Source organism: Jaculus jaculus, chromosome 1 (assembly GCF_020740685.1).
Source record: "Jaculus jaculus isolate mJacJac1 chromosome 1, mJacJac1.mat.Y.cur, whole genome shotgun sequence".
In the NCBI taxonomy this organism is placed as follows: Eukaryota; Metazoa; Chordata; class Mammalia; order Rodentia; family Dipodidae; genus Jaculus; species Jaculus jaculus.
Window position 1 is genome coordinate 336182883 of NC_059102.1, and position 24838 is coordinate 336207720.

Here is a 24838-nt window from a genome sequence, read left to right on the forward strand (position 1 = left end):
GAATTAAATTTGGTACATTTTGGGGGAAATAACTCCAAGGAACATAAGCTTCACCTTCCCAGGTTGTCTTTCCTCTGGACACTTGGAATGATAAGGCTAGTTCTTGTTTCCAAATATTTCTTCTTCCAGAAAGTAAAAGCACTAAATGCTGTCCATGGCTTTGTAATCCCACAGTTTATTGCCAGGCTTTCCTGGTTCTCCAGGAGGGGTTTGGAGGGTCATTGAAAAACGGAGCACTAACTTGCATCATCACTCCATCACCTGGACACAGCCTGACTGACACTGGCTCGTGCCTCACTGGAAAACCATCCGAAGTGTGCTCGATTTTAAAATCCATCTGTACTAGGGCACCAGGAGCCAAATACCCACGGAACTTAAGACATGAACCTCGTGACCTATTCATGTTACATTTTGGGGTTTTCCTACAGGAAACGAAGACACTGAAATCCACCAGCAGAAGGTGCAGGCGCCCACCAGTCATTTCTTAATCCATGAAGCTGGGTGACTCACAGCCCCAATCTTGAACTAAAGGTTCTGAAAATTCTTCCACAGTGGCTGATCTGGGCTCACGCTGGTGGGCCAGAGAAGCTGGATTCTGATGTTGGGGAGATGGCAGCTGTAGTAGCAGCACCCACAATGAGACAGATGTTCTTGCCAGCAAGTGGTGAAGGCCAGCAGGCATACTGCCCTGCTCCTCCCTCCGCTGTCCTTATGTCTGGGCTGCCCTGGAAGGTGCCTACTGCTCTGGGGAGATCTTTGGCCCTCATCCTTCCTGGACGTGCCCTCACAGACCTATCTGGAGGTGTGACTCTTAGATGACGCCAGATCAGATGAAGCTCACAATCAAGATTAGCCACCACACACAGGGCACACCATTCACTCTTTTTTTTTTTTTAAGGTAGAGTCTCACTCAGCTCAGGCAGACCTGGAATTCACTATGTAGTCTCAGAGTGGCCTTGAACTCACAGTGATCCTCCTACCTCTGCCTCCTGAGTGGGATTAAAGGCGTGCGTCACCACCCCAGCTCTCATATACCTTCTTATAATGTAGTAATCTCACCACCTTTCTTCTGACACCACTCTCTCCTAAAGCTCTTGGAACAAATAACTCCTTATCATGTGTGTAATTTTGCTCTTTCAAACATGTTGAAAGAGCAGAATCAGACAATATGTACTGGGGAATCAAACCCAGGCTGGCAGGCTTTGCAAGCAAGTACCTTTAATTGTAAGCCATCACCCTAGCCCCTTGGGATTTTTTTTTTTTAACATCAGTATAATTTTGAGGGTTTGTCTGTGTTGTATGTATGAATAGTTTGTTCCTTTTTATTCTATGTTGTGGTTATGCCACAGGTTGCTTACCCATTCATTCCTTGAAGGACATCTAGTTACCTTAGCTTTTGGCTATTGTGATTTGAGCATTTATAAACATTAGTGCATTGGATTTTGGATGAACATAAACTTTTATTTCTTTGGGGCATGGCTGGGAGATGGCAGAGTATAAAAAAAGTTTAAAAGCATAGAAGAGTATAAAAGTGTCTTGCTGTGCAAGGGTGCTGACCTGAGTTCCAGTCCCCGTGTCCACGTCAAGCCAGAGGCAGTACTGACCGTCTGTGATCCGAGTCTGGTTATTACAAGAGGGGAGGCAGACACAGAATCCAGGAAGCTCGCAGGCCAGCCAGCCTTTTTTTTTTTTGTCTATTTTTTATTTATTTATTTGAGAGCGACAGAGAGAAAGACAGATAGAGGGAGAGAGAGAATGGGCGCGCCAGGGCTTCCAGCCACTGCAAACGAACTCCAGACGCGTGCGCCCCCTTGTGCATCTGGCTAACGTGGGACCTGGGGAACCGAGCCTCGAACCAGGGTCCTTAGGCTTCACAGGCAAGTGCTTAACTGCTAAGCCATCTCTCCAGCCCTCAGGCAGCCTTTCATATGCAATGGCGGACAGGAACCTCTGTCCTCTGACTTCCTCACACTCACAGTCACACGTGCATGTCCGCATCCACACACACGAATGCACACACAGACTCAAAGATACTACCACTTTAGGAACCCTGGACTGCAGTGTCGGGGCACGCCATAGTGGCACCTTGGTTCTGGCCTGGGTCTACCACTTGGGCTTGCCCCCAGCAGCGGGTGGGTGATCCAGCCTCCTGCATTCTCCCCACAAGTCTGTGTAGCGGTAGCTCGTTTGGTTTTAACCTGCATGTCTCTAGAGGCTGTTGTTGCTAAGCTTCTGGTCCTGTGTAAAGAGCTGTCTGTATAGCTTTGGTGGCGCAGCTCCCATGCTTAGGCTTTTCCTGTTTGAATTGGGTTATTTGCTTTATTTTATTTTTTAAATTTTTATTTATTTACTTGGTTTTCCAAGGTAGGGTTTCACCTTAACTCAGAATGACCTGGAATTCACTATGTAGTCTCAGGGTGGCCTTGAACTCACTGTGATCCTCCTACCTCTGCCTCCTGAGTTCTGGGATTAAAGGCGTGTGCCACCACACCTGGCTTGTTTTTTTTTTGCTTTATTTTTTAAAAAAATATTTATTTTAGTTTTTTGAGATAGGGTCTTAGCCTAGCCCAGGTGACTGACCTGGAATTCACTATGTACTTTCAGGCTGGCCTCAAACTCACAGCAACCTGGTAAGACAAGAGCTCTGTAGATTACTTGACATTTCTGGGATATGATAGGACCACACTGAAATATGCTAACTGTATAAAGTTGCTAAGTCTCCACAGAAATAAAAAAGTAAATAATTTCTCACCTTGAGTTTTCTTTTAAGGTAATGGCTTACTTTTTCCACTTCCCAAGGTGCCATCAATCTTTTGTAGACTTTTGTTTATTTGCTTGGTTTTTGTTTTTCGAGGCAGGGTCTCCCACTAGCCCAGGCTGACCTGGAATTCACTATGTAGTCTCAGGGTGGCCATGAACTCATGGCGATCCACCTACCTCTGCCTCCCAAGGGCTGGGATTAAAGGTGTGCACCATCACACCCGGCTTTTATAGGCTTTTATATGTAGTATTAATTTTGCCACAATAAGGCTCATGAGAATTCACAGTGGATTTAGTTTCCTTAGGAAAATTCCTTAGAATTGTTTATGTTGCCATTACTGGCTTCATGTAGCCATAATATACTGTATATTTTGCCTTTGAAGTTCTGGAAAAGCTTTATGAAAGATTATGTAGAGATGTATTTCATGATTATATCTGCAACTGCCATTTAATTTTCTCTGTGGAAAGAGGACTGCACAGTGTGTGAATCTTTGTCTCATGTCAGCTTCGTTTATAATCAAAAGTTCCTGGGGGCCGGGCGTGGTGGTGCACATCTTTAATCCCAGCCCTTGGGAGGTAGAGGTAGGAGGATCGCCATGAGTTCAAGGCCACCCTGAGACTCCATAGTGAATTCCAGGTCAGCCTGAGCTAGAGTGAGACTCTACCTCGAAAAACCAAAAAAAAAAAAAAAAAAAAAAAAAAAAAAAGAAGAAAAAGTTCCTGGGACAACCAACTATTTGGAGAATGAGTTTGGTGTATGCGTGCCTTCTGCCTACCTGCGATGTCAATTGCTCTGCAGTACGAAGGTGGGGGGCGGTGTCAACACCAACTGGACCAGCGCATGAGCCCCAGCTGTAGAACCGGAAGTACTAACGTATGTGTAGAAAAGGTGACTGCGTGATTGGCTAGTTAATTATGAAGAAAGCGGTGAGGATAGCCACAGCCCGACCACAAACACTTCTTGGACTATTGGTGTATTTCCTACCTAAGAGGCCAGTGTTTGAATGGAGGTTCTAGATAGGAACTCTAAGGACTTGCCATTTTTATAAGTCGAATATTGGCAGTTTCATTTGGTTCAATCTATACAAGCTGCTCAATTGGGCCACACATAGTACTCAATTATACTTTTACTTGTTTTAGTGTTTTGAGACATGGTCTCATGTAGCTCAGGTTGGCCTTGAGTTCATTGTGTACAATAGGTTGACATTGAACTTCTGATTCTCCTGCCTGTATTTCTCCAGTGCTGGGATTACAGGCATCAACCACCAGATCCCACATGAAAATATAAAAATATATATGGAGAGATGGCTCAGTGGTTAAAGGTACTTGTTTGCAAGGCCTGATAGGTTGGCTTGGATTTGATTCCCCAGTTCCCATGTAAAACCACGTGTACCAAATAGCGAATGGAGCTGGAGTCATTCGCTCTCTCTACTTGTAAACCAGTCAGTCAATCAATCAAGATAAAGGTGCTTTTAAAAATATGTATTTATTTGAGAGAGAGATAGAAACTGATAAAAAGAGGCAGATGGGAGAGAGAGAGAGAGGGAGAGCGAGTGAGAATGGACATGCCAGGGCCTCTAGCCACTGCAAATGAACTCCAGACACATGCACCTCCTTGTGCATATGGCTTACGTGGGTACTGGGGATTCAAACCTGGGTCCTTAGGCTTCGCAGGCAAGCATCTTAACCACTAAGCCATCTCTCCAGCCCCGAAAGGTGCTTTATTTTCTTTTTAAGATATTTAAAAATGACAAATCCTAGAGTGCCTTTGCTGTGGCAGGTGAGTAGACAGGTGGGAAGAAAAGGCAAGGCATGATGGGTCACATGACAGACACAGGAGTGGATCTCCACAGTGGGGAATGGGCGCACTGCCCTGCACAGCACAGTGTGCACACGCAGAGCCAGTGTCCTCCGGTGCATGGAGGTGGGCACCCAGCAGAACACAAAGCCACCCCACAAACAGATCTGGTGTGGCCTGGGGACACGCACATGTAAGACCTGCGGAACTGAGGGCCAGAGACTGGGCTGGGGCAGCCTGACAGCAGAAGGGAGAAGGGCGGAGAGACGTGCATGTATGACCAAGGCCATGGCCTCTGTCTCTGTCTACTCTGCCTGTATTAATTCCAGGAAAATTCTGATTTTTTTTCCTATTAGCAGGTCTAGGCACTGTACCTCTCATATTACCTAGTAACTGGCTTGGTTTTGGAACTAACATATTTCAGCGAGAAACAGCCCAAATTTTCTGTTTGAAATGTAGCTGGGCTCTGGGAAGAGCTAGCCTGGCTGCAGGCAGAAGTAGCCAGTGTCAGTGTTAAAAATTATACAGCCTTCGGGCTGGAGAGATGGCTTAGCAGTTAATCACTTGCCTGTGAAGCCTAAGGACCCCGGTTTGAGGCCCACGTTAGCCAGATGCACAAGGGGGCGCATGTGTCTGGAGTTGGTTTACAGTGGCTGGAGGCCCTGGTGCGCCCATTCTCTCTCTCTCTCTGTCTCTCTGTCTCTTTCTCTGTCTGTCACTTTCAAATAAACAAATAAAAAGAGATAAAAATATAAAAAAAAATTATACAGCCTTTGAGTTTATCAGTTTTCTCCCCCCACAGAGTGACCTCCTTGGTGTATTATTAGGAAATGCATCACAGCCTCTACGATGCTCTCCAGGCAGGGGCGCTGGTGCACGCAGGGGGCCGTGCAAGGGAAGCTCACGGAGCAGCCTCGTCGGTGGCCCGGAGCAGTGGGGGCTGCTGGGCGGGCCAGGACTCAACACCCCAGAGCCTGGGCTGCTCCAAGACACGCATGGCACACAACTGCTGCACGTGGTAAATAGAGGAGAAATGTCACTTATGGTTGGAAGTCCCAGGAAAACGCTTCATGCTGTCGCTGTCCTGGGGCGAGGGGCTCATGCATGGCCCCGGCCCGCAGCCCCGGCTGGAAGTCAGCACACTCCGGACGCAGTCACGCAGAAGGAAGCTGTTGGAACAGAGCCATTTGAAAGAGCAAAGGGAGGAAGGTGCTGGTTATGACAGGCACACACTTGTCTCTACAAAGTTCCCTGTTATCCAAAAGAACGGGTACTTAAAAGCTATCGACTTGTTTTTCCTTAAGAAATTATTCGCTGCCTGCCAACTGTCATTCAAAGTCAAATTTATTTCTACACTAGGGGAGACCTCATGAAGCCAAGATTATATTTCTCACTTAGTGTCTTTTTGGTGTGTAGAGAATGATCTAACTTTTAAGCCTTATGTATATCTAACTCCTAAAAATGCATTGTGAAAACGTGTAAGGCCCGGCACTGGGGCTCCGGCAGCCTCCGTGCGTAAGAGGTGATCTTGCGAGGGGCAATAGCTGCTCCTGGTCGGGCCAGGACTCGCGAGGCTAGCAGGGTTCTGAAAGTTTGAGGCCAGCCTGGGGCACAAAGTGATGTTTTGTCTCAGAAACAAAAATATACCCTGACATTATCTATCTATCTATCTATCTATCTATCTATCTATCTATCTATCTATCTATCATCATCATCTATATCTACCAACCATCCATCTATGCATACACACCAAGACTAAGAACCCCAAATGAAGTTAAATAGGAAAAATATGTTATAATGTTCTATAGCACAATAATTGAATACATATGTGTATCAGGAGAGTTTGAGGGTTTACACTATAAGGAAATGACAGATGTCTAGGGAAATGGACATGCCAGCCTCTTTGTTTTATCCTTACACATTGCATATATGCATCAAGTTATCACCCTACCCCTCATAAGGTACAATTACTACCCCACTAAATATTTGTAGGGCTGGGAGATGGCTCAGTGGGTAAAAGCCCTTACAGCACAGAACTAACAACCCAAGTTCAGATCCTCAGAGCCCACATAAAGCCAGATGTGACCGTGTGTGTCTACAATCCTAGCACACCTATGGTAAGCAGAGACAGGAAGATCCCTGGAAACTTTCGAGTCAGCTAGCCTGGTGCACACACCAATGACCACCAAGAGACCCTGCTTCAAACAAGTATTAACACCCGAGGCTGTCCTCTGACCTCCATGTGGCATGGGCACACATGCGCTCACATAAACACGCATGCACACACACACACACACACACACACACACACACACACACACACTCTTTATAGCAAAAGAACTTATGACAATTCTTTAATAAACATAGAGTCAACTTGATTTTCCACAAGTTGAATGACTTTAAAGCCACGCGGTACATTTCAGAAATGTCCTTTGCTTCTGACTTGGTAACCAGAAAATGATTACAGTTGGATTATGTGATTATGAGAAAATTTCAAGGAAGCAATCACTAGCAAGACTGGAGTACATTAATATAATTATTTTAGATAAAATCAAATTGTTTACAAACACATTTCCTTGAGAGCAGAGTCTGGTTTTATTTCTCAGTGGCGTCACCTGTGTGGTCACAAGAAGTACAAGGGATTATCATCTGACCTGTGTCTCCTGGTCACGCCTGTCCCTGGCAATGCAAACTCTGCAACCTATGGAGGTGGCCCTCAGCAGCTCCCAGGACTGCCCATGGCTAAGAACTGGCATGTGAATCCCAGCACACGTGCTTGCTGAGAGAGAGAGAGAGCGGAGTGACTGTCTGCAAACTGAGTGGAGCAGAGTGCGTTCTACCAGGGACATGGAGGGACTGCAACCTTTCACCTAATGTTTTTCTGTATAAAGTACTCATGTTCTTTTTTATTTTTTAACTTATTTTTATTAACAACCTCCATGATTGTAAACAATATCTCATGGTAATGCCCTCCTTTCCCCACTTTCCCCTTTAAAACTCCACTCTCCATCATATCCCCTCCCCATCTCAATCAGTCTCTCTTTTATTTTGATGTCATGATCTTTTCCTCCTCTTCTGATGGTCTTATGCAGGTAATGTCAGGCACTGTGAGGTTATGGATATTCAGGCTGTTTTGTGTCTGGAAGAGCATATTGTAAGGAGACCTACCCTTCCTTTGGCTCTTACATTCTTTCTGCCACCTCTTCTGCAATAGACCCTGAGCCTTGGAAGGTGTGATAGAGATATTTCAGTGCTGAGCAATACTGTCACTTCTTTCCAGCACCATGATGTCTTCTGAGTCACCCAAGGTCATTGCCATCTGAAAAGAGAAGGTTCTCTACCAAAAGTGAGAGTAGCATTAATAAATGGGTATGAACAATAAGAGAAGTGCTTACTGGGCAGTTTGATAAGCATAGTATATACATTTAGCCAGATAGCAGCAGATGTTACACCCCTATGGCTCATGACTACCCCTGTTTTATGTTTTCAGTATCAGGGATGTATTCCCTCCCATGGAGTGGGTCTCCAGTCCAATTAGAGGGCAGTTGGTTTCCACCATGATAGATGTGCCACTATTGCACTTGTTAGTTCATTTGGCCTGGTTGGCAAGATTTAAGACTTGCAGTGTCCACTGTTGAGTAGCTTCACTGATGATTTCTCTCTCTCCCATTGAACTGCATGCAGAATGGCTTCTTCCATCTTTCTGTCAGCTGGTCTACATGGAGGAGGTTACCAGCTCAGTTCCAGCAGGATTTCTCAGTGGCCTTGCAGCCCAAGTATGTGGCGTCTTCAGTAATAGGGTCTTACCATCTATTCCTGGTGGGAAACCAAGGGCCTTGGCAATGGCCTATAATGTTTTGGGGGCATCAGGGACCTCCTGGCCAACACCTCTCTGGAAGATATCTCATCCCAGGCACTAAAAATTTTCTAGCAACAATCTACAGCTCCTGAGTGTTCCATTGTCTAAAAATGTAGGTTTCCATATTAGTTATTTATATACTCTTAGATTTTGATTAGCCCTCCCTCCACCATTCCTTTACTCAATCTCTTCCCCTGACCTCACTTGGGCCTTTTCACCCCCATTAATCTACTTACATATATCCAATACCATCCTATTAAGTATGCACCTCCCTTCCTTTCTCTTCCTTTTATATCTCTTTTCTAGCTTACTTGCCTTTGCTACTGAGTTTTCCTCCTACTCACATAGAAAGTAATCATCTTCATATAGCTAAGACAGAGCTTGTGAAACAATATGGATATTAGGACTTCAAGACATTTCTGCCTTTTTTTGGCGGGGTGGGCAAGCCCAAGACACTGCCATTTTAATGTGTGTGTGTGCGCGTGTGTGCGTGCGTGAGAGAGAGAGAGAGAGAGAGAGAGAGAGAGAGAGAGAGAGAGAGGGAGAGAGGGAGAGAGAATTGGCCTGCCAGGGCCCCCAGTCATTGTAATCGAACTCCAGACGTGTGCACTCCCTGTGCGCATGTGTGACCTTGCAAGCTTGCATCACTGTGCGCCTGGCTTATGTGGGACTTGGAGAATTGAACACGAGTCCTTAGGCTCTTCAGGCAAGCACCTTAACTGCTAAGCCATCTCTCCAGCCCCTTTCTGCCTTTCTGATGAGCACCCTATCTCCCGCCCCATCTTAATCTTCTTCCTTGCCGTTTCCAAAGGTCCCCATGTGTATTCACTGGAGGTTGTGCCTTCTTTTCTAGGTAAAAATTGTCCCTGTCCTCTCTGAATCCAAAGTGATCCCGAAGTCTGCAGCCACTTTGACCATCTTCCCACTTGGTCACCCTCACGTGTCAGTCACTCCTGGCCTCGTTATGTCTTTTCCCCGGCCTCTCCTTGCCCCGCATCTCCAGTCTGTGCGTACATCGTGTTTGTTGGCACATGTTTTCTCTTGGTCCTGTTGCAACCTCAAGTTCTAAGGTGTCTCCATAGACTACGAAATTCTCCACTCTACAGTGAACAGCTAAACCTCCTGCGGTTGGCGGCCTTGCAGTTCGGCTTCATGTTAGCTGTGTGGTGGCCGCAGCTCCCTCTCGGCTCGGCCGCAGCAGGGTGCTGTGCTGGGACAGGAGAGGCAGCCCGATCGTGAGCGCCCTGGTCCTGCCGCGTGAGCTCCTCCTCGCTGGCTGACCTCAAGCTGCTGACACGACTTTGCTGAGCTCCTAGTGGTGGCGGGGCGTCCCCAGGTGGGGATGGGGGAGCCTCACGTTCAGCTTTGGGGAGCGGGCGGCAGAGGGCCGTAGCACAGTCTGAGGTCATGATGACGCAGTGCTGGCGTAGTGATTGACATAGAATTAATCATGGTGCTCAGAATGGTGTTTTGCATTGAGCGTTAGTTGTTGTTTCCTCACAGGAGAATTAAAGATGCATCCTTAAGTGATTTCTTAAGCCCTTGGGAAACATTTACTGGTGTTGAAAACCCCCCAGATCCAGGCCTTGAGAGATGAACAGCCAAGGATCTGGAAAAAGTATCAGACAGCGTGACCCCCAGTATTTACTTGGAGTCAGGGGGCAGTATCTGGAAGCAGTGGGCACATGTGGGCATAGCGGGAGGGTCAGCGAGTTTGGGCTCCGAGGAGGGGTCCCGAGTACTCCCCTGAGTGAGGAGAGAGAGAGAGAGCCCATTAGGTGAACCTGGGCAGACACTGAATTCCAGTTACGAGCGACTGTGTAGCCTTTCCCCTAAGTTTCCTGACAAAGCCATCTAACTCCCCTCAATACGGGGTAGTGATAGTGGTTAAATAAAACTAAGTCCAAGTCCACTTCACTGTGCTTGTGGTGCATTTTGTTTTTAAGACGGTGACAATAATGTTTACATCTTGGGGGTGGGAATTAAATGAGGCATGGAAGTGCTTCAGACACATGTCCACTGCATGCCCGTGCTTACATTTTCACATGCTACTGAATTTGCCTTCAGAAAAACCAAACAATGCAAAACAGAAGTGTACAATCTGACAGGGAGTTTTGCTCAGTCCTTTTTCCTCCTTGACTGCTTTTTGCATTATTTCATATATTTTATTATCCCTTCTCTAGATTGTCAGAGTATTGAATTTTAAATGTTTTCCAGGGCTGGAGAGATGGCTTAGTGGTTAAGGCAATGCCTGTGAAGCCAAAGGACCCAGGTTCGATTCTTCAGGTCCCACGTAAGCGAGGGCACATGCATCTGCAGTTCGTTTGCAATGGCTAGAGCCCTGGTATGCCCATTCTCCCTCTCTCCTCCTCTCTCTGTCTCTAATAAGTAAATAAAAATTAAAATAAAAGCTTTTAAATGTTTTCCACCTCTTTGCTTTTCCTCTGTCCCCCCACCCAGCATTGTTTTTTTCCTCCTCTTTCTCTTGCTGCTGTCCCCAGTGAGATGCTCTTTAGGAGTCTCTGCTCATTGCTTCCCGGTCACTCACCCGCCCTCCTGCCCTGGTATTGGCCTCTGAGCCCCCACTGGCCTCTGCTCTGCCCTTCCTGCTGAGCACCACACATTTTGGTGGGTCACTCAGGTCAGCAGGGTCCCACCACACACAGTCCCCTCACACTGAGACCACCAGTTGATGAAAGCTACCTTCCCTCATGATATATTTCTAATTAACCAACTTTATGTCCTGTTGCTTGTAGGAGAGAGAGGTCTCCACCCCTGTGGTTCTTCTGTGGGATTCCTGGCTGGTTCTAGGAACCCAGTGAATGCAAGAATTGATTAATGAGGAAAAGCATACAAGCCTTATTAATTTTTCTTATACAGGAGGATCTTCACAAGGCAGTGATGTCTAACAAAATCTGTCAAAGCAAGTGCTTTTACTTTATTTTATTTTAGTTATTATTTCTGCAGCCCTGGGATCTAGTAGGGCCTTGTTACTGCTACACAGGCTGTACCTCTCAGCTACATCCCAGCCCTCAGATTTTTCAGAGAAGGAACTATATATTTGTAAAAGAATGGTAAGTAAACAGACATCTAGGCCAGGGTAGTAAATTCCAGGAGAGTTACAAAGACATAGATGAGGGATGTTGAGGCAAGAGGAAGACAAAGGTCACTTCAGAGTTTGCTCATTCAGGCTCGCTGCATCCGCTGGCCAGTCTCTGGTGAACAGAGCTGTTTTCCAGTCTTCCTATGTGATGGGCACCCCCCACCAAAAGATGCTTATGGCTTCTTGCATGTAAAGAAAAACTAGTGGTCCTTCCTTGGAGGGGCTTCTGCTTGAAAGAATCAATTTGGCATAGTTTGTGTGGTACCTCCTTAGTTCCTTCACATAATTCCTTGTTTTTAATTTCCAAATGTTCATGTTTTTTTTTTTCCTTTAGGAAGCCCTTGATGGCCAATGACAACTCCATGGTAGCTTTTCTGATGAGCCCTCACTATCATGAACCCTTAATTTTTGTTTCTGTGCAGTACTTGAACTTGGGTTTGCAGTGATGAGCTCTAGAAGGTAATTTGATGTGGAAAAGGGTTTTCTCTTTCAGCTGAAAAACTCCAGTGCTGGATCCATTGGAAGTGCGTGGTAAGTGTGTTTGTGAAAGAAACTATACTTGACTATAAAATGTCTGCTTATTTTCCTGAACTCCAAGCTCTGAGGTGACTCGAGTCCCTTTGTGGTGTGCTAAGGCTGACTTGGGAAGGAATCAGCTCTTGCTATAAAACATGTATTATTTATTTGGGGAGCGGGAGACGTCTCTACCTACACACCTCTTATTTATTTTATTATTTGTTACTTTTTATTATTACTCTCTTTTCCTTTGAAGACATCTGATCTTAAAAATCTGAAATATTTTTTTTCTGGGATACATTTCCTTGAAAAATAGTGTTTGTGATTGATTTAAATTTCTTTGTTTTACTGCTAGAGTCTATTCTGGCTTATCTTTAAATGTTTTTTTTCATTACTGTATTTTCAATTTAAAAAAGCACCAAAAAGTGAGTGTATTTAATCATGCTCAGCACATAATACAGCAAATGGATGAAGAGAATGATTCATGCTATAGCATGCTTAATGAACATCACCAGAGAGAGTTGGCCCATGGAAAGCAGGGGGAGCTTTGTCTTGTAAGAATCAGAACCAAGGGGCTCCATAATCATCTGGCATCTGCTTGATGTCCCTGTACTCAGGAAAGAACATGACAGGAACTCCAGGGGTCTTCTGGATTCTTTGCTTAAGGTCCTGGTCAGCTGTGGCCACCATGTAACACTTGTGCTGAATTACGTCTGTACCAAGCAGTTGTCTGTGTAGGTTCCTTTGTGTGTATGGGGCAATTGGTCAAACGTGGATCCTTGGCAATTCTTAGCTCCACTTGACACTTCTGCCTCAGTTTTTCATTTTCAGTCATTACACAATCAATTATACAAGGGATGCAGTTGGCATACAGACAGTTCATCACTGCCTGCACTAAGTCCAGTTTGGCTTTGGTAGAAAAGTTGATACAGTTGGTACCGACCAGGAGGACGTGGTAAGGCAGACCCAGCTGTGCATTATACTAGAAGCAGGAAGGATGTTGGAGGACTCTCTGCCCTTCCGTGTTCTTAGATCTGTCTTTTCTTTCCTTTTAAATTTTCCTTTGTTTTTAAAAAATATTTTTATTTATTTATTTGAGAGACAAAGGAGAGAGAGAGGGATTGTATGGGTGAGCCAGAGCCTCACAAACACACTGCAGATGAATGCATCACTGTGCATCTGGCTTAACACAGGCACTGGGGAATGGAACCTGGGCAGTCAGGCTTTGCAAGCAAGCACCTATAACCACTGATCCATCTCTTCAACCCCACTACTATGCTTTAAAGAGACTGCTGAATGATTTATGTGTGTTTGTGTGTGTGCTTGTGTGTACTGTGTGTGGTGTGGCCACGAGGCATGTGTGGTATGTGCTCTGGGTGCAGGTGCAGCGATCCAGGCACGTGTGGAAGCCAGGCTAGAACAGCAGGAACCCTCCACCGTGAGGCAGCCTCTCACTGATTTCGGAGCTGGCAATGTCTGTGCGCCCCAGTGCCTCAGATTCTCAGCTCGCTGCTCCCTTACAGGCTGTGTGGCCACCCCTGCTGTTTACTTGGGTGCTGGAGAATAAAACCCAGGCAGTGGCCCTCAGGCTTGCTTGAGAAGTGCTCTTATCTGGTGAGCCATCTCCCGTGTGTGTGTGTGTGTGTGTGTGTGTGTGTCTGTGTGTGTATTTGACTTTTTCTGCTTCTTCAGCGAAGGACGCTAGGCTAAATTGAACTCTGCAGCTGTGCTGTTTAAAGTGGCTAAGAGCTGACTCTGAAGATGGGTACCAACCACCCTTTCTGGTCTCAGATCCCAGCATGTTTATCTCGAAGAGTTCTCTGAGCCCCTGGTCCTGTGACAGGGACAAAGGAGAACAGCAATACAGTGAAAACACTGTGTCCTTGAGAATGGCGAAGGGTTTACTTCAGACCCTTCTATTCCACCCCAAATCTGAACACCTGAGTGGATGTCACTGTTGTTCGTCCCATGATCTAAAAAGGCCTGTGAAGAAACTGCTGCCCAGAAGCCTGGGACCCGCGTGCTGACCAGTGACCCCAGCTGACGGTTCCGTGACGCTTCCTCAGTCGTATCTGCCGTTTGTCCCTTCCACTTTTTAGTGGGTTACCCCAGTTGTTCCTGCTGGAAGTGCTCAGCGCCAGGTTTGGTGTTCTGTTCTTTACCTGTTTCTTGCCAGTTTTTCTTTTTCTTTTGCTTGCTTTATCCCCAGTAAACTCACCCATTTGAAAACAGAAACACGACTATTGTAGATAATTTTTTTTCCAAATGGGAAAACACTGCCATCAGTTTAACATCATCTTACATGTAAGAAAGAGGAGTAAGAAGATGGTCCATTATATACATATTACATACATATTATACATGCATACATATACAGTATATACATATACATACATACATACATACACAAATGTGTATAGGTACCTCTCATAAGATTTGAGTTACAGGCTTAACAAACCAGTGCCACTGAACACCTGTTGTTTAGATTCATTTGTCCAGAGTGGAAATTTATGGGCTGTGAAGCAACTCAGTACCTCCCTGGTCTATAGATATTAAAGTCCCAGGATATAGATAAAAAGCTCCCATCTTCAGAAAGCAGAATCAGAACCAAGGTTGGCTAGACAAAATAGCTAAAAGAAACTTAGGGCGAGGCTCTGTCAGAGCCCTGGGAGGGTTGTACCCCCCCCATGTGAGAAGTATGAAAGACATGCTGTCTCCTGTCATGGGGTTAACGGGCCAGGGAAACCCACATCCTGGAAGGTCACTGATGGTAAAGTCCTCCTGAGTCCACAGCCTTGAGACCCACGCTCAGCTCAGCGAGTCACTGAGGGCCAGGCGAGCTCCGACCAGTCAGGGGGAGGCACAGGCCGCCTGCTTTAGGATGGAACCGCGCTCAGCACCCTGTGGTTGCTCTGCTCGCTTGAAACCTTCCAAAGGAACACGTTGGGTCATGACACGCAGAGACATTTCTCCTACCCATAACTGTGGGCTCACTCTACAATGCATGACCCATATACCTCAACAAGGAGGGGCCAAGGGGAAGGGGTAGGTCATGGATGAGCCTAATAATGGTACCAAACTGACTGTATTTGCTGAATACAAAACTAATTAATAAAAATATAAAAAATTAAAAAAATAAAATAATAAAATATAAAAAGGGAATGTACCTTACTGCAGAAGGAAGTTTGCCTTGCCCATGTACTTTAGATTCTGTGGCTGTTGTTGGATCCCAGAACAATTTCTAATATCACAGCTCTGTGATACACTTGTTAAAGCTGAGAAACCAGCACTTTGTACAGCACTTCTAACCCAAGTGCTAAATGCTAGTAAATTGTCGTGCAGTGTTTAATCTTGCTGAGAGCTGACGCTGAAGATGGGTTATCTCCATCTCAGGTTCAAGCTCATCTCAAAGTGTCCTCAGACGCATCGTATTAACCGTGTTCTTCATGCTGGTCACGTGAACACTATGTCAGATTTTATTTTATTATTATTTTAATTTTTATATTTATTTGACAGAGAAAGAAGGAGAGAGAGAGAGAGAAAGGGGGGGGGGGGTAATGGGTGCAACAGGGCCTCCAGCCACTGCAAATGAACTCCAGACACATGCGCCCCCTTGTGCATCTGGCTAACATGGGTCCTGGGGAATTGAACTTGGGTCCTTTGGCTTTGCAGACAAATCCCTTAACCACTAAGCCCCCCTTTTTAAAAATATATTTTTAAAATTTATTTGACAGAGAAAAATCTATTTATTTGTGAGCATTTGGGCGTGTGTGGAGGTTGGAGGACGACTTCGGGACTTCTGTGCTCTACCTGCCTTAGCTTAGGACCGGCTCCTGCCTCTGCAGATGACCCGCGAGACTGGCGCCCGCGAGCTTTGCTGCCTCCCTGCGTCGCAAGGTCACGGGCACTTGGGATCACAGAGGCATGTGCTATTTTGCAACTGGCTTTACGCGGCTGCTGGGGAATTGACCCCAGGTTGGCAGGCTTAACAAACACCCACTTTTAGCTGCGGAGTCAGCTTCCTAGCCTTTAGCTTTGTTTTCTGAGTGTCATATGTCATCCAGGCCCCAAACTCGTTATATTGTTGAGAACAACCTTGAATCTCTGTTGCTGGGATGACAGGGGTGCACCCCCATGCCTGCTCCCAACTGTAATCTCTTAGACCTTCGTTTTGTTCCCAGATTGCCCTCATGCCTTTATATTGTCACCACTGGACCATAAATTCTTAGAGGGAGACCCTGAATAATTTCCTTATTACACCTCCCTAGTATGGGTACTTCCTCCCTCTCCCTGCCCCTCAGTGCAACCCACATGAGAAATTACTAAATTGGGTCTGTGGAGATGGCTGAGAAGTTGAAAGTGCTGGGTTGCAAAGCCTTCCAGCCCAAGTTCAATTTCCCTGTTACCCACATAAAGCCAGATATACAAAGCGATACATGCATGTTGAGTTTGTTTGCAGTGCCAGGAGGTCCTATTGCCCATTCTCTATCTCCTTTTAAAGAAATGAATAAATAAATAAGCATGTTTAAAATGACTAAATTGATTCTTACACAGCACAGCTACAGTGCTATAATGACTAATTTTCTTTGTACCAGACTGTAAGGAATTTTCCTCTCAGAAAAGTCCTACCCCATAAATTAGTCGGTGGAAGAGGTCTGTAGAATAAGGAGGTTGTAATCTTTATGCTTTTTGTGAAGCTTTCATGTCCAAGTAGACGTTGAGGTGCACCTCCCTCCCACCCCTGGTTCATTACATGGAGGTGTGTCACAAAGCTGGGACTCACCTTCGGAAGACCAGTGGCCCAGCCCAGTGCAGGTCAGTATTTGGTCCGAGTCAGGTAAACAATGTAGAAAGGGCAGAGGATACCTTCCTTATTTTCACATCGGCAGGTTCACACATAGAGGCCCATTAATTGCTTCTGAAGTTATGTCACCTCTTGTCTTTACATTTCAGATAGGTTATGGGCTTTCTCACTTTATTAGAAATGATGATCCTGGGCTCTTATTTCTGGGTCTTCAGAGCTCAGAAACATGTATAATTTTTTTTTCTGTTCTTGCTCATTAATGTTGAATAAACATGCTCATTGCTCATCTCAAGTCGCTTTAATTACTATAACTTTAATTTCACTCAGTCATCCCTCCTTGTTATGCCATCGAGTACCCTGACCCTGACTCTCTTTTGTGGACGATGCCACTGAAAGCGACCCAGCGGTGCAGCCGTTCTGTTGCACCTGTCAGTCAGTCTAAAAATATCACCATGGAAACAGCAATCTTTTCTCCCCTTCTCTCCTCAGTCCTGTTATTACTTACTGTTCAAAGCTCCTGGAGACATTTGTGAACATTACAGTGAAAATTACCCCAAATATGGCCTTCATTCCTTGGTGGAAAGAAGACTTTGATATAATGGATTCATGAGGAATGAAATGAATCCTTGGGTATTTTAAAAAATATTATTTTTATTTATGAGAGAGAGAGTGAGTGAGTGAGTGAGTGAGAGAGAGAAAGAGAGAGAGAGAGAGAAATAGGGAATGGGAGCACCAAGGCCTCTAGACTCTGCAAATGAGCTCCAGATGGATGTGCCACCTTGTGCATCTGGCTTATGTGGGACCTGGAGAATTGAACCTGGATCCCTAGGCCTTGTAGGCAAGCACTTTAATGCTAAGCCATCTCTCCAGCCCCATCCTTGGGTATTTTGATCCAGCACCCGCCTCATCCAAATAGGCTAGAACCTTCTTTTTTTTTTTTGCCCCTTTTTTCTAAGGTGCAATTTTCTTACTGGTGTCCAAATTCCATCTGGTAAGAGAGTTCCTTAATTAAGGTGCAGGAAATGAACTAAACTTACAATTCTCAAGAAGCTCCTAGAACGTACAGAATCCACTAAGCCTCTCCCCAGGGTTATAGAAGCAGTAAATACTGCTGGCTTGGAGGAGACTCTCAGGCCACAGGGGGCTTGACTGTGGGTTTTCCATGGAGCTCCAGGGAGACAGCTTTCAGCTGTCCTCATGCAGTCTGGGTGGGCTTTTAGGCGATGTTGTTGCCTAGCCAGCTGGCCCGGAGTTGTCCATGCTTCTGTAATCTCTTTTTGTTAGTAGTCCCAAGAAGCTCATTGGTTGGCTGAGCTGAACTTGGATGGAATCCAAGTTGATGCTTTGATCTGGTTCTGTTCACATCTCACCAGGAAAAGTTAATGCAAACACCTAGTAAGTTCAATTTATCCAGGTTTTAAACTCTCTTAATTAGTGGGGTGTTGGGGTACACGTCTTTGATCCCAGCACTTGGGAGGCAGAGGTGGGAGGATTGCCGTGATTTCAAGGCCAGCCTGAAACTACATAGTGAATTCCAGGTCAGCCTGGGCTCGAGTGAGACCCTATCTCAAACCTCTCCCCCCAAAAAAACAAAAAATCTGTGAATTAGGGATGATACACTTTGACCAGCCTCCTTCTGAGACACTCACCTCAGGACCACCTTGACCTCTCTCCACAGGCCATTAGAACTTGAGCTTCCTTTTCTGACGTCTCCCCCACCTCCAGTCCTGACTTGGGGTCCCATCCCCAGATGACTCTGGGGACGACTGAACAGGAAGAACTCACTCCCTGCAAGGGTCTAGAGCAATGATTGCCATCCTGGCCTCCTTACCGTGGCAGCCAGTAACTAACTTGCTGCGTACCTAGAACCTTCTTCAAAAAAGCAGAAAAGAAAAAAAAAATGAGTGTTTACAATGAAGCTTTATATTTTCTCATTTTATTTTTTTTTTGCTATTCAATGTTTATAAAAACATGTATCAGTATATCAGTACTTGGGGCATGAAATGTGTCTCCAGACATGAAAATTTCATTTCTAATATTTTATGTACAATAAATTCCAGCTCAGCTTCAGTATCTTGTCCAAGAAAGTAATGGAGCTGTATGTTGGGGATCATTTGCAGTGACTGGGACCAAGACACATCCTCTCTCTCTCCTTATTTTTGTATAGTGCATGTCTAACCACAGTTCTTTTTTTTTGTTCCATGAGCATTTTCAGTTGACAGAATCACATTGCTCTGGTGACAGAATCACATTGCCACCATGTCCCGCCTCATGTTTCTGTCAGAGCAGAGGTCTGTTCCTCGAACCTGGGGTAGAGGCTGTTGGAGTAGACATTTCAGCTTCGTTCTGTCTTTGCCTAATTAGCTGGATGAACCAAATTTATTGGTCAGTGTCTGAGATATGTTGGCTCACTATTCAGAGTCAAGGTCACCACATAGAAACAGCTCAGGAAATTTTCTTCTATGAAATGCCTGTGACTCATGTTCTTCAAAATGGGCCTATGTGACTGTCCTCCACTTCTTGGGCTCCTGCAAGGAGATTTTGATTAAAGTGCTACAGCTGAAGAGGCCAAGGTCTGTATTTCCCATTTTCTCTGGCTGCAAATGCTTCTGGGCTCATCTGTTTTCAAGGAACTTCAGTTTGGCCTCACCTGCTTCTCCAATCCTGCTTGGTTTTTCATCACACAGCAAACATGCCGAGGCTTAGATTTCTGGGTCTGTTCTTTACTGGGTCAGCCAGGGTTGGCACAAGATGAAGGGAGGGTGCTCCGTACCCCAGATGCCTAATATCATGAGATGTAAGACAGTAAGGCAGTAGCCCCCATGTGGTTGAGGAGGCTGGGAAAGAACATATAATTAAAATAAAATGTAGAGGTATAATGAGTAGGCATCAATTTTCTGCTGGAGTCAGAGTGGGATTTCTGAAGGAGGAGGTTGGACGGCAGATGCAGGAAGTTTTATTGAAGAAGCGAAGTCTCCAGGCTGGTTCCTTTACTTAGCTGTTGGGGACAGGAGATGGGGATTTGAGGGAGGGGAAATCAAGTAAAAGAAATTGTTTGAAAAGCTCCATAATGATAACTAAAACTCTGTATGCTAACTAAAAATTTTTTAAAAATGTCCCAAGGGGGCAACTAGAAGTAATAGAGAAATAATGAGAGGGTAGATTTGGGTCTAACAGAAGCTCTTTCTAATAGGGAAGAATTGTATTACTTTAAAATGACTCGTTCTAGAAAACAGCCACTGAAGAGAGAAATGACTGATCCCATTTTAAACAGAAAACAGAGGGCTGGGAGAGATGGCATAGCTGTTAAAGCACTTGCCTGTGAAGCCTAAGAACTTAGGTTCTAACTTCCAGGTCCCACATAGCCAGACACAGCGATGCAAGCATGCAATGTCGCACATGCGCCACAAGGGGGTGCGCACATCTGGCGTTCATTTGCAGCTGCTGAAGGCCTGGAGCCCCCATTGTTTTACTCCCTCTCAAAAAAAAAGAAAGAAAGTAGAATAAATTATAAGTTTTAGTTAGGATTTGACATTGAAACTAAAACTAAGTGAATTTATTTTATACTAGAGATAATATAATTCTGGAAATCTGGTTTCAGTTGCTCTTGTTCTTGGAATAGAAATGAATAGTTAAGAGGACCTCTTATTTTTATTTTATTATTATTATTATTTTTTAATTTTTATTTATTTATTTGAGAGCGACAGAGACAGAGAGAAGGACAGATAGAGGGAGAGAGAGAGAATGGGCGCGCCAGGGCCTCCAGCCTCTGCAAACGAACTCCAGACGCGTGCGCCCACTTGTGCATCTGGCTAACGTGGGACCTGGGGAACCGAGCCTCGAACCGGGGTCCTTAGGCTTCACAGGCAAGCGCTTAACCGCTAAGCCAGCTCTCCAGCCCTGCTCTTTTTATTTTTAAATTTTTATTCATTTGCAATCAGAGAGAGAGGAAGAGAGACAGAGGGAAAGAGGGAAGGAGAGAGAAAGAGAGAGAGGTGCATCAGGGCATCTTGCCACTGCTTACGTGCTCCAGATGCATGCACCACTTTGTGCATGTGGCTTTTTGTGGGTACTGAGGATTGGAATGAAGATCATCAGGCTTTGCAAGCAAGTGACTAACTGCTGAGCCATCTTGCCAGCCCTAAATAGTTTATTTTTAACACCATATTTTTTGATTAAATTATATGGTAGTATGAGGTGATAGTCTTTGCAACAAGTTTGACTTCTGCAAACTAATTCAAAAGACTTAGTTTTTTTTTTTAAAAAAAATTATTTCTCTTTTTCCGAACTTGGATGCTCACTGTGCAATGCTAAGTCAGTTGGTCATAATCCTTGCTCCTCATATAGTATAATTCACAGGACCTTATTTTTTCTTGTCTTCTTCCTCCTCCGTGTGTCTGTGTGTGTGTGTTTTGTGAGATCAAACTGGGACACAAGGTTTTTGTGCTTGTTAAGACATACTCTACTACTGAGCTGCATTAACTGCTCCCACTTACTAATGTGACTGGTACGTTCAACGCAGTCTCATTAAGAGACATGCTGCCACCACACCCTCATCGGCACTCTTCCTGGGCCACTACTGAACCTTGTGCTTGTCATTTTCTCTGTCTCACCACCACATGCACAGATAAATATCGTATGAATATGAAAAATGTGTGTGGATATATGGGTACACAGGTGTTGCAACACATGTGCAGAGGTCTGGTACTATTGGGGTGTTTATTTCTCCCTTCACATTTTGTGTGAGGCAGGGTATCCCTTGCTGTTTTGCTTTTGCCATTTCATATGTGCCATTCTAGCAGGCCCACAGCTTCTGATTCTCCTGGATCTCTGTCTTTCATTTCCATAGGTGCATTGGGATCACAGAAGCATGCACAGCACATACCATGTTGTGTCTGACTTTTTGTAGGTGCTGAGGAATTGAACTAAGCAGGCGGACGTTCAAGCAAGCACCTTTAACTGCTGGGCATCTCCCCAGTCCCTCACCTTGTGTTTTGTAATGCCCACTTGTTTCACCTTTTGATTAAGTTTCAATTGTTTGTGAACTTTAAAAACAAAGACGTTGGGTTGGAGACATGGCTTAGTGGTTAAGGAACTTGCCTGCTAAGCCTGAGGACACATGTTTGACTCTCCAGACCCCATGTAAGCCAGATGCACAAAGGTTAGGAAAGCACAAGGTTGCACATGACTGCTAGGTTGCACAAGCATCTGGAGTTCGATTGCAGGGGCTGAGGCCCTACTGTGCCAATTCTCTCTCTCTCTCTTTCTTAAAAAAAAAAGAAAAGAAAAAGAAAGAAAAGATGATCCTCAAATTAATTCCTGGCCACTGCTAACATCATGGCTGTGGTGTCCATTCTTGCATGGTACTGACATAACAGCAATTGCTTAATTGATCACCAGTTATCAAGCATTTTAGTTGTTTCCAGTTTCTTGCTGTTACAAAGAACAGGGCTCTGGACACTGTTGTCCACCTCATCTTGTTATGAAGAATGCACCTGTGGACACTCTTACCCATTGAGGTAGACAAGAGAAAAAAAGAGAAGGGAGGTCTTAAGGGGAGGGTATAGTAGGAATGCTCATCTTGCTTTTAACACCACTTTAGAGTCTTACCCTCCTCTCTTCTTCTTTCATCCATTTCCCCCTTCCTCCCTCCCTCCTTCCCTTCCTTCCTTCCTTCCTTCCTTCCTTCCTTCCTTCCTTCCTTCCTTCCTTCCTATCTTCCTTCCTCCTTTCCTCTTTTCCTTCTGTCATGCCAAACCCTGAGCTCTTCTCTTATATTTTTACTCTATATCTGAGGCTCTTTAACTCATGTGGACTTTCTAAGAAACCATTTACTTATTACCATTTTAGGCTTCTAAGAAGTTTGATTGGACCACTGCTACTTTTTGAGCTCATATTTGAAAGTACTTGTATTTGGTTTCAGATTTTGTTGACAATTTTCTTAGTCTAAACCAATCTTCCATTTTCTTTTGGACAGTGTCTGCAGTGGGATCATTTTCCCTGAAGCCCCTCTCATTTCTGTCCTAGACTTTCCCACTGAGTCCATAGATGACTTCTGCCAGGCTCAGCATCATTTTAGTCTGGGCTTGAAAACTCGGTTACGGATATGGGAGTCTTGTCATCGTGTACATTCTGACTGAGTTCACCTGGGTGGGCTCTGAGAATCCACATTCCTAACACGCGGAGCCATACTCTGAGAAGTAGAGACCTTGGAAGGTTCTAGAGGTTCCTTCTAACTCTAGGTGATATGGAATAAGCCCCTGTGTTCGGGTCTGAGGTCAAATTGCTATTCTCTTTCTATAGTCTGTCAAATTTATTAGCTGTTAATTCACTTATTTTGCAAATTTTTTTTGCAATCAATCATTTATCACAAAATGAACAATTTCAATTTTTAGACATACAATTGCTTTTCTTCATACTTAAATCAGAAGGGAATAAACAGAATTTTATCCAAACTTTACAAGTATCATTTACATTTAGCCTGAGAGTAAGCATGTGTTCAACCTGAAGTTAGACTCCAGTGCCTGAACAGTTAAGCATCTGAAAACACAGTAAAGAATGACCTGCCTCATACAACACGAAACACTGAAGTGACGTCCCGTGGTGAGCAGTGACGCAAATGGACCTACAATTCGCTCTGTTCCATGTGATCTTTGCTCTCTGTTCCCTTAACTTTCCCGGGTCCTCAGGGTCGGACCCCACCCTCCTCAGCCCTATCTCTCAGGATCCCCAGAGCCTAAAAATTCCCACGTTAAAACAAAAATAATCTGCAAATGACAATTGACGAAGGTACACCCAATTGCAGAAAAAGTTTAACACCACTTTAGCAGCTGCTCTGGGTGACAGTTAAGAACGACACCCGGTCCTTCTGTTTGCCATGGATGTGGAGACATGTGGCAGCATGTTTATTACGTTTATAAATGTCAGTAAGTGTAATAAAATATAAAATGCAGAGTATCTCTTTTGCAAATATTAAGTCTCTGAATGTATCATTCATCCTTTGGTTTCAAACCCATACAATGCAGTCATATTACACTGTACACTTAGCAGTGGGAACGCTGCCCATCTGCTGGGGAAGGAGGCGTGCCATGGGATACCAAAGCACTACACTACATTACAGAAAGGGAATGCTGAAGCAAAAATACTTCCTGAATGTGTGTGTGTGTGTGTGTGTGTGTGTATTGTACACTGTGTAAACAGACATTCTGAATAAGAATCAACACAGGTCAAAATCCTGTTCCTTTCTCAATAGTCCACACCGAGGATGTGTGTCGTTGACAATGGAGCCTCTTCTTAGATATATATGTGCTTAGATATCTTGGAAATGAGCAATTCGTACATTCATTTGCTAATGGTCTGTACTCTGCTAGGTTGGCTGGCTGTTACAAACACGGAACACAGGACTGTTTGAGTCCCTGCCTCTCATTTAATACTAGTTAATATATAAGCAGTTCATCTTTATCTTTAATGGTCCTTGAAGATAGATTAAGTGAAGCAATGAATTTCAAAATTTGTGCAGGGGAAACTAGTTAACAATTTGTTTCCAATAAGGCTAGTAGCAAAATGCCCACGACAAAGTCAGTCCAAGCTAGTAGTAAGCCCGATTTAGCAGGCTGAGTCCAGGCTGAAGTTCAGTCATTCTAGGTCCTATATTACTGTGCAAATCTATAATTTCCTGTGGAAAAGAGAGTGCTGGCAGCATCAAAGCCCTGCAATTAGAGAGTGAATACAGATTAGGTATTGAAATGCAGAGAAACTTTATGAAGAAATTTGAATGTCTTAATGATGGCGCCATAGTGATGGTGTCAAAATTCCCTTAATGGATCAGAAACCAAGACAATGGGCTAGTCAATGATGTTCTGAGTCAAAAGCCCAAATTTGAAGCAAGTGGTAAACAGAAAAACAAACATGCATTTTCTACCATGATTCTATGCATGAATTTCAAGTTTTATGTTAACATTCTAAACCAGCAGTAGCCCCTCTGCAAGGAAAGGTTAG

General features: G+C 44.6%; 1 pseudogene; it reads right to left on the minus strand.

The window, feature by feature from the left end:
• Positions 1–12597: 12597 nt before the first annotated feature.
• Positions 12598–13081, minus strand: LOC101616198 (annotated as a pseudogene).
• Positions 13082–24838: the final 11757 nt, after the last annotated feature.